Here is a 10,622-nt window from a genome sequence, read left to right on the forward strand (position 1 = left end):
TGATTTTATGGAATCTCTCCTTTCTATCAGTGTCAACCCTCTCATAAATGGGAACAAGGCTAGTTGAGCATGGCTTGCTCTTAGTAAACTCATGCTGTTTTCTTTGCTTGTGTGCTTACAAACCATCTGTTTCACCATCTGATGCCAGGGATTGCACACCAAACCCACCAGTTTAATGACTTTACTTTTACCTATCTTAAAACTTTTAGGCTGACTGCCTGCAGACCTGAGTTTTGTTTTCGTTTTTATTAGTAAAGCATGACAGATTTCGATAGGAGTTTGTATATAATGCATTCGCAAATAAAAATATCTATTAATGCCTGGCCAGGGCCTGGATTTTATCACAACAGGAGAGTTGAGAAAACAGCAGGGTCTGAAGCGTATGTTGCCCCTGTGGGTGTCCATGCCACTTTCCTCATCACTGTGTTTGTATAGCCCTTCCCCCGGGGACCAAGCACTGCTCTGAGGTCTGATACTGGTGATAAGCGCCATCAGGCACACACAGAGGGTTGATACAAATGGTTTGATAATTGGTAGGGAAAGCAAGGTGACATCATGGAAAGAAGGTAACTGCACCAGCCAAACGGCAACTCTCCTCGCCTAGTAGAGATGCACAGTAAACACCAGGAGCGCAGATGGAGACGGCAGGAAGCAGCCTATACTTTACCCCACCCTTATCCCCAGTAGGAAGTGTTACTGATTCCACGCTTCGTGGGATGGAACAAAACGAGCCCACATCCCCAAATCCATTTAAAAAAAAAAAAACAAAACATAGTCAAGGGGAATTCAAGGTAAAATCTCGCTCTGTACCATTCGTTTTTATCTGAAATGGGTTCTGGATCACGGAGAGCAAGAGTGGAGAGGGTGATGGAGAACTCGGCTAAGACCTCATGCTGTCCTAGGGCTACTCCGTCTGCCTCGTGAAGTCTCTGTGGGCTTCTGAACAAACCCACAGGCACTGCCTTCCCTCTTCGTGCCTTGCAATTTTATGTTTCCGGAATTCTATGTTCCTTTATGTAGGAAGTTGATCTTCATAAATTATGGCCCTTAGAGATTTTCTAATTTTTATGTCCCATGCTGTGCTTCCCACACCCTTCTTGTCTGCTCTCTTTCAGGAAAATCATCATTGAACCCCATGGAATTAGTTCTCCTCTTTAGTTCAGACCTTATTTGTAAAAGTTCTAGAAAAATACAACATTATCTCTCTTCCAGACAGAGTAGTAAAATATTAAAATCTTACAAAGCAAATCTCCTCTGTACAGTCAAACTCAACTATCAGCATCATCAACTGCAAAGCACCCCACCAAATTCCTAAGCAACAGAGGGTGAGGACCAAGAGAAAGAGAACCTGGACCACAGCCACAGGTCTAAGAAGCTTGACACACAGGAGTAGTAATCATTGGGTGGACGGATGGATGGTTGGACGAAGGAAAAGTTGCTTCAGTTAAGCACAGTATTTTGAGAAGCATTAGGAATAGGTGAGGAATCTGGCACAGTAAATTTTACTCAACTAGAATATTCAGGGAATGGCTCTGTCTTTCTGTTTTGGTGTGTTTGCTTGCTTTTGTTTTAAATCCCCTAATTAAAAAGATGCTGTGTTACTGTGTGATTCCACTTGCATGTCGTTCTGGAAAAGGCAAGACTAAAGGGACAGAGACTAGATCACTGGTTGCCAGGGGTCAAAGGTGGGAGGACGGGTTGATTACAAAGGAGCAAGAAGCACAGGGCACTTTGGGGGGTAATGGAACTGTTCTGCATCTTGATTTTGGTGATGGTTGCATGACTCCATGCATTTTTTCAAAAACCATAGAACTATACACTTTTAAAAAAGTGAATTTTGCTGTATGTAAAAATAAGTGAAGTAAAATGTTAAGTTGCTGCGCGATGTAGGACGAAGACCTCTGGACTGGGATACGAGACCTACACCTCATCCCCTCTAGCTCTGTTCCCCTTCCTAGCACTAGAGCCAACGGTTATTCTGCCTTTTATTCTTACCACCAGAATTCTTTCTAAAATTACTCTAGGAGATATGCCATGCAGGGGAGAAGGTCCGCTTCCTTTGGCATGTTTCAACATCTTTAGTACCTGTGTGCCACATCCCTGGACACACAAGGTAACCATCAACATGGCATGGTAGCCCTGGGCAGCCCAAGACTCAGCCATCCTTGTCCTCCTCTGGTGCTTGGCATTTCCACAGGCCATCACATTTTAATAGATTTTACTAAAGTAGTAATGCATTTATTCATTCATACATTTCATTACAATGCACTTAGTGAGTTCAAAAATCAGGCTCTTAAGAGAGCAACACAGGGTTGTTTGTGATTAGATTCAGCAACACGGAGATGCTGGTACTGAGCTGGCCTCCCGTATGTATTCTCCGCAGCTTCCCACTCTGCCTGTGTCCCCCATAGAAGCTCTCGTGACATAGTAGGTGTCTGAAACAGGGTTCGGAGAAATCCTCCCATCACCACAATCTAGTGCATATTTTTAACTCCTGCATTGAAGTGCTCTTTGTAATAAATATTTCTTGTATGCTTTTCCAGGTTTGTTTATGATTTGCCCTCAGCATTTCTATATGATTAGTTCCAGGGCACTTTTATGTGTCTCATTTCCAGTACCTTCCATCAGTATTCTCCATCTTTAGAGTTGGTCTCCTGGATTATCTGATTGTTCTGTATCTCATTAGTTTTTCTTATATGATTTTTGGGGATCAAAGACTTATTAAAATTTTATGCAGTTCAATCATTTGAGCTTCTCATAACTTTTAATTATGTAAGCTGATACACAATCACTGGATGGTAGCATACTGGTTGACATAGTTTTCAAGTGGAACCTTGTCCAGCAGGATCTTGGGAGGCACATCTAAGCATTGTAAGTGTGTATAGAAAGATCACAGTACTTATCACGTTTTGTTTGTTTCAGGTGGCGCCCAAGTTCCAGAGTTTCTGGCAGAGACTGCAGAATTTCACGAAATGGGGGTGGGGGGGCAGTGCAGAGGCTTCCAGTCAGCAGTTATCCTTGGCTCCTCTTTCATCATCCCTCACCTCCTACTGCTTGTCACGTCTTGTTACCTCCCTCACTTCTCTGCCCTACTCTATCCCCACTGCCCTGCCCTTGAACAAGCCTCCACCCTCTCTATTCCTGGACCACAGCCACAGGTCTAAGAAGCTTGACACACAGGAGTAGTAATCATCAGGTGGACGGATGGATGGTTGGACGAAGGAATGGGAAGGAAGGAGGGAGGGAACAAAGGAGGGGAGTGGAAAAATGGAAAGAAGGAAAAAAAGAAGGAAATAGTTCTTTTTGATATCACATGAGTAGAGTACTTGCAAAACATAAATGCAGTGCTGTGAAGCACATTTAATTTCCTAGTTCTCTAAGTAGCAGAATGAACCCCAAAACATAATTTCTCCTCTTCTCCATTCACCAAGGATTCCACTATCCATGTGAATTGTCAGCATTTGATGATTAAAAATACTTTATGCCCACCAACCAAACACAGAGAAATAAATCATACTCTCACATGTCCCCTGGGCAAGTGATGAGGCATGAAGTGCCTTCTGCAGACAGCCCCCCTCTACGCTCCTTACACATAGCTGCACAAGTCCCCAGGACCCACAGCGACAGTTACCTGACTTCTGTTCTTTCAAACCAGAAAGCCCCACCACATCACTTATCCAAGAGAGCTAAGTCATTCTCCTCACTTGCCTGGGAGTCTGAAACCCCTGCCTTGGAAAGCTATGCTGGCCAAGAGAGAGGCAGCCTGGGCTATAAATTGCTAAATAACTAAAGTAATGAGCTGGAATACAGAAACCCACTCTTAAGACCCTCATCCTCCTTTTTTTTTCTTTTTGGTGGTGGAAACTGACTCTTCACATTAAACTATTGATCGTATCTCTGTTGACTAAACTGCTATTTATTTTAGTGGTATGATACTAGAACTTCATCATGTTTATACAGGTGAATGCTTTTTGGCTTACTAGGCATGAGGAAAAGCTCCCTAAAATGAATTCAAGTTTATATGTTGGCAGGTGTTAACAGCTTTGGGTACGGCCTTGGTGACTTTGCTTAGTAGAGCTCTATACTGTGGTTTAAACATGGGCTATTTTCCCTTCCTTGGGTGCAACTCTATTGAAAGAAGCTATACCTGGCTTTTGTCCACAGAAAACCATGTGTTTAAAACCAGTTGAGAAGGTAAAAAGCCAATTGCCCATGGCAAAAATTTAGCAGACGTTCCCTAAAGGCAGAGAAACTCATTCCTGCCACCTATAAGCAAAGCATGTAGTGAATGCCCACTGTATGACTGGAGGGTAAGTGGGGGACCCTATAAGGCTGGGCTCAAGCAGTTCCAATAATCTGGAGGTTATAAAAGGGTGAACAAAGAGGCCAAAGGGGAAGGCTGAATAGCCCGTACAACTGGTTCTATTTTAGTTTATAAGCTCTATGGTACAAAGCGTAAAACTTATTAGGTGTTCTTGGGGCACCTGGGTGGCTCAGTTGGTTAAGCGACTGCCTTCGGCTCAGGTCATGATCCTGGAGTCCCAGGATCGAGTCCCGCATCGGGCTCCCTGCTCGGCAGGGAGTCTGCTTCTCCCTCTGACCCTCCTACCTCTCATGCTCTCTGTCTCTCATTGTCTCTCTCGCAAATAAATAAATAAAATCTTAAAAAAAACTTATTAGGTGTTCAGTCGAGTACTGCACAAACGTGGGTGCCTAATTAATAAGCTTTGTTTGCTGATAGATGGAAAAGCATTCCAAGGTCCTGCATCACTTGAGAATCTAGGAGGATGTGTGAATCAAGGTATTAAAGCAAAGGTGGTAAGGAGCCAATAAGTCCTATGCAGCGTCTTATTTCAAGTGCTCTTATTCTGAGGTGTAAAAAAAAAAAGAAAAATTTGATACATTTTTCAATAGGTGATTAGGATAGTGACCGTGTGCTACCAAAATAATAAGAAAACAAGTATTGAAACTTTTCAGCCAAACTGAATTTTCATAATTATGTATCTTTAGTAAAGCAAGGTATAACATGTAATCTGCAGGTGGGTTTTTTTTTTTTTTTGCTATTTTCAATCCTTTAAAAAGTAACACAAAAAGCACTTTTTCTTTTGTTAAATTGAGACATAATCGGCATACAATGTTGTATTAGTTCAAGTGTACAATATAATGATTTGATATATGTGTATATTACAGAATGATCATAAGTCTAGTTAACGTCTATCACCATATGAAGTTACCAAAGATTTTTTTTCTTGTGATAAGAACTTTTTTTAAAGATTTTACTTATTTATTTTAGAGATAGCGTGCGCGAAGGGAGGAGCAGAGGGAGAGGGACAAGCAGACTCTGTGCTCAGGGCTCCCATCCCAGGACCCTGAGATCATGACCTGAGCCAAAATCAAGAGTCCGAGGATTAACCAACTGAGCCACCCAGGCACCCCTTCTTGTGATAAGAACTTTTAAGATCTACTCTCAGCAACTTTCAAATATACAATACAGTATGGTTAACTATAGTCACCATGCTGTACATTACATCCCCAGGACTTATTTATTTTATAACTGAAAGTGTACCTTTGAATCACCTTCACCCATATCGCCCATCCCCAAAAGCACCTTTTCTAAAACTAAAAACCAATTGCAGTGGGGTGGAGAAGAGACCCTCATTCAAGAATTTGGCTCAGCTGCCATCCCACTAGTATCTGGGATTCCAACAAATTAATTTGCCTATTTTGATTGGAAGATGCCAACGGAGAGATGAGGTGTTTTAAGTGCTTAAAACTGTAGCTTCTATCTGCATCTATCACAGATTGGTAGTAAAGAGCTTTGCTCTTAGTTTACACCTGTTCTGGTCCTAGAGTAAGGAGTCTCAGCAAGCTTCAAACTCCTCAGTGTGGCTAACCATGTTATCTTCACTAATACAACTGTGTTTGGGGATGTGGAGACAGAAAGCTGGACAGATGGCCCTCAGCAAGACCCCTACCTTAGTCCTCCGTGCCAAGGGATCCTACAGAGAGCAATGATTCACGGGATTGAATTACAAGGGACACTCAGAAAGTTATTTGAAAATGTAAATATAGGGGCGCCTGGGTGGCTCAGTCGTTAAGCGTCTGCCTTCGGCTCAGGTCATGATCCCGGGGTCCTGGGATCGGGGTCCTGGGATCGGGGTCCTGGGATCGAGCCCCCGCAATCGAGCCCCCGCATCGGGCTCCCTGCTCCGCGGGAAGCCTGCTTCTCCCTCCCCCACTCCCTCTGCTTGTGTTCCCTCTGTCGCTGTGTCTCTCTGTCAAATAAATAAATAAAATCTTTAAAAAAAAAAAAAAGAAAAAGAAAATGTAAATATAACTTCAGTTCACCAGAGGTCAGTCCTTTTCTTTTTCTTTTAATGGAAAATTTCAAGAAATAAAGAACACAATTTTACATATTTGAAGCTCCAATTTTATTTCTTCCCCTTGATTTGGTGTTTATTAATCTTATGTATCTCCTTTATATTTTCTCTACATATAAAAGTATCTGTAATTAGGGGGACCTGGGTTCTCAGTTGGTTAAGTGTCTGACTTTTTTTTTTTTTTTTTTTTAGTGTCTGACTCTTGATTTCAGCTCAGGTCATGATTTCAGAGTTGTGAGATCGAGCCCTGCATTTGGCTCTGCACCGAGCGTGGAGCCTGCTTAAGATTCTCCTCCCCCAGCAACCCCCACCTCGGCCTTGTGCATGTGCAAAAAAATTTGTTTAAGTATCTATAATTAATAACTAGTATAGTTTTGTATATTCCAAACTTTGTATAAGTGGTATTATATTGGCATTGGACACATCATTCTGTAACTTGTTCTTGCACAGATAATGTTTTTGAGATTTATATATGTTGATAAGGGCAGTTCTAATTCATTCATTTTCACTGTTTTACAGCATTCAGTTGAATGAATTGATTTACTTTTCCATTCTTCTCTTGAGGGACATTTTCATTGTTTCCTATTTGGGGCTGTCTATAAATACTTCCCACCATGTCACTTTATGCATATGCATACACGTATGTAGATTTTCTCTAGGTTATAATATGCTCAAAGTGGATTTGCTTTATAGTCTTGACTTTCATGATATTGCCAAACTGAACCAACTTACACTAACAGCAGTAGATGAGAGCTTCTGTTGCTCAACATCTTTGACAACAATGGATATTATTTGTCGTAGCAATTTTTCCAATCAGATAAATGTGAAATGATGTCTTCTTGTTGTTTTAATTAGTATTTCCCTGATTACCAGGGAGGTTGAGATCTTCTCACTATTAGTCATTCAGTTTTCCTCTTCTGGAAATTGCCAAGTCATATCTTTGTTCATTATTATTGTATCATCACATTTTATCATTTGCCTCTGCTTTATTGATTTGTAGTAGTTAAATGTTCTGAATACTAATCTTTCATCCCTGAGTTGTAATTGTTTTCCCAGTGTTTGCCTTGCCTTTTCACTTGTGTTTTCTAATGTACAGAAGTTTTGTTTGTTTGCTTTCTTGCTTGTTTTTAACGTAGCCACATTTACCTATCTTTTCCTTCATAGTTTGGGCTTTGTGTGGCTTGGTTAAGAAATCCTTTTCTGGGGCGCCTGGGTGGCTCAGATGGTTAAGCGTCTGCCTTCAGCTCAGGTCATGATCCCAGGGTCCTGGGATCGAGTCCCGCATTGGGCTTCCCGCTCCTTGGGAGCCTGCTTCTCCCTCTGTTTCTCTCTGTCTCTCATGAATAAATAAATAAAATCTTAAAAAAAAAAAAAGAAATCCTTTTCTAGACAAGTTCATAAAGATATATAGGAGAACATCTAAAAGTTTTAAAGTTTTGCTTTTCACATTAAGTCTCTAGTTAACCTAGAATTTATTTATTCTTTTTTTTTTTTTTGGATGTTGAGATTTAGTGATTCTTTTTTTTTTTCATGTGGCTAACCAATCATTTCAAGCACAATTTATTGAACAGTCCATCTTCTCCCAATGATCTATCATGTAAGTCCCCATATATCCATAGTCTGTGTTCTGTTCTCTATTTGCCTATTCCAGCAACAACACCATACTATCTTATTACTAGGTTCCCCACCTTATTCTTTTAAAAATGTTATTCATGAACCACTGATCTTTCACATAAATTTTAGAATAAGCTTGTCAGGTCACACATAATCTCTAAATACACTAAACATTTATTCAATATGTGAATATACATTTAGTATATTTAGTATGTAAATGTACATACACTAAAAACACTATTGAGAATTTTATTCAGCTTATATTAAATGTATAGATTTGAGGACAATTGATGGCTTTATAAAATAGAATCCTTTCACCCATGAAGACGATGTATCCATCCATTTATTTAAATGTTTTCTTAATGTTTTTCAATAAAGTTTTACACTTCCCTCCATTAAAATTCAGCACACCTTTTTTTAAAAAGATTTATTCTAGGTTCCTGATGTTTTCTGTTGCCAATGTAAGTGGTATCTTTTGTCAAATTGATGTTTGTCCTTTGTTGGTGGTGACAGGAATAAACTTATTTACTGTATATTGTAGTTATTTCCAACTCCCTTCTTTAAAAGTGTTAATAATTTGTAAGTTCTCTTGTACACAATAATATTGTCTTGTATAGTATGCTTTCTTTTCTCACTCTGCTGGCTAAGACTTGACAAACTGAATGTTTAATAAAACAGCTGATAGCCAGAAAACTTGTTCTGTTTTAAGCCATAAAGAGAACACTTGGGAATTTGGGGAAATTTTAAATCTTTCCAAATATCATGAGTCTTACTTTCTCCCTGATTTTATGTTTCATAATGTATGGAGGGTTTGTTTAGAGCACAATAGCTGCTCTGGTCATCCCCCAAATCACTATACATCAACTATTATTTCCATTTTCCGGTATGCCTCTTGCTGGGCTCCCCTACACAAAGAACAAATAAGAAATTATACGTCTTGTTCATTTTTGGCAAAGATGGCTAATTTCATATTATCCACAAATACCACACTAAACAGACTGAATGCATACATAGTCATAAAACTCAGCAAGTTGAAGCTGAGACATCCAAAGACAAAAAACCAACTCTAAAACTATTCCACATTCAACTTCTGAACTGATTCTCTTTGAGGCCTTTAAATGTATTTGTTTGCAAAAAAAACAAATAGAGTTCATTGTTAGCAAGTGGAGGTGGTTTATTAGCAGCTGTTAAGAAATCAGGGTTAGGACTTGAGGTAGAGTAGGGAAGTTCTTACATTTAGTGTGTAAAGCCAAAAAGATCTTTTTTTTTTTTTTTAAAGATTTTATTTATTTGTCAGAGAGAAAGAGACAGAGAGCACAAGCAGGGAGAACAACAGAGGCAGAGGGAGAAGCAGGCTTCCCGCTGAGCGGGGAGCCCAATGCAGGACTCGATCCCAGGACTCTGGGATCATGACCTGAGCTGAAGGTAGATGCTTAGCCGACTGAGCCACCCAGGCATCCCAAGCCAAAAAGATCTTAAGTCAGTTCTTAACCACAGTTACTACTCTTCAAGAAACCCACAATAGTCATGAGGACCGAGGACCCCAATGGCACTATTTTGACACCTACTCCTCATGCCATGTAAGAACCATCACTTTTTGCTTCCCTATAGCAAGAAGCTAGGAGTAGCAGCTATAAACCTCACTCCTCTACATCCTATTCAAAGATTAGATTACGATTAAAAGTAGATTTTAAAATCTGCACCTTAAATCAGGATTTCAAGTGTGCTACATTTTAAAGACGCTTTATTACAAAATATAAACCTTAGAAAATATATCAAATTAACAAGTAAGTTTTTACTTTTTTTAGGATGACTTACTTCAGGACTTTTTCAGACTACCCTCTTATTTACTGTGTTGCGTCTTTAGAGAAAATAAGTGAGACTAAATATCACTCACTGCCACCCGAAAACTAGAAAAGAAAATAAAGTTGCTTTGACATGGCAGGGAAAATCATTCATCTTACAGAAATTTAACATACAAGCTACTTTTTTAGGTTCTCGTTTGCTAAATGGACAATTCAGAATTTGTGAAGCAGAAGCAGCAAGCTCCTGAGCTTGAGGGAAGCTTCTAAACGCGCTCAACTATTCTTTATTTGTTTTGTGCTGTTTGCTAGTTGAAGGGCAAACAGGCAAAAACGGAAAGACACCACCGCTTCCCACTGCCCAGCACGTAACAACGCACGAGCTCAGCAGCCCGCCAAGCCCGCAAGAAGCGCTCTCGCCGCTTTAAGCCGTGGGAGGGCTCTCGGCCCGCCCACGAGAGGGCGGAGCCAGCGCGGCTTCTCCCGGGAGTTGTAGTTTCCGGACCGAGAGCTCCTTGACTCCTTTCTTCCCAACCCCATCGCCCTCCGGCAGCCTACAGACCCTGAAGCTGCTTTGGATTGAGCACAGGGCACAACCGGAGATAAAAGGACAGGATCGGGAGGCCACTGATGCGTGTCTAGAAAGTGGTGGCTGGGCCAGCTCCGCGCATGCGCAGATGGCCGGGCGTCCCCTGCTCCACCCGCGCCCCTTAGGGCGCGCTGGGCGGGGACATAGGGCACCAGGCAAGTTTGCGATAATACGGTTTGCGGGTCGCGGTTGTTATAGCGAGGCGAGAGGGGAGCTGTCTGATAACCAGGGGGAGTG

This window comes from Leptonychotes weddellii, chromosome 14 (assembly GCF_054177405.1).
Source record: "Leptonychotes weddellii isolate Sample4059 chromosome 14, ASM5417740v2, whole genome shotgun sequence".
Lineage (NCBI taxonomy): Eukaryota > Metazoa > Chordata > Mammalia > Carnivora > Phocidae > Leptonychotes > Leptonychotes weddellii.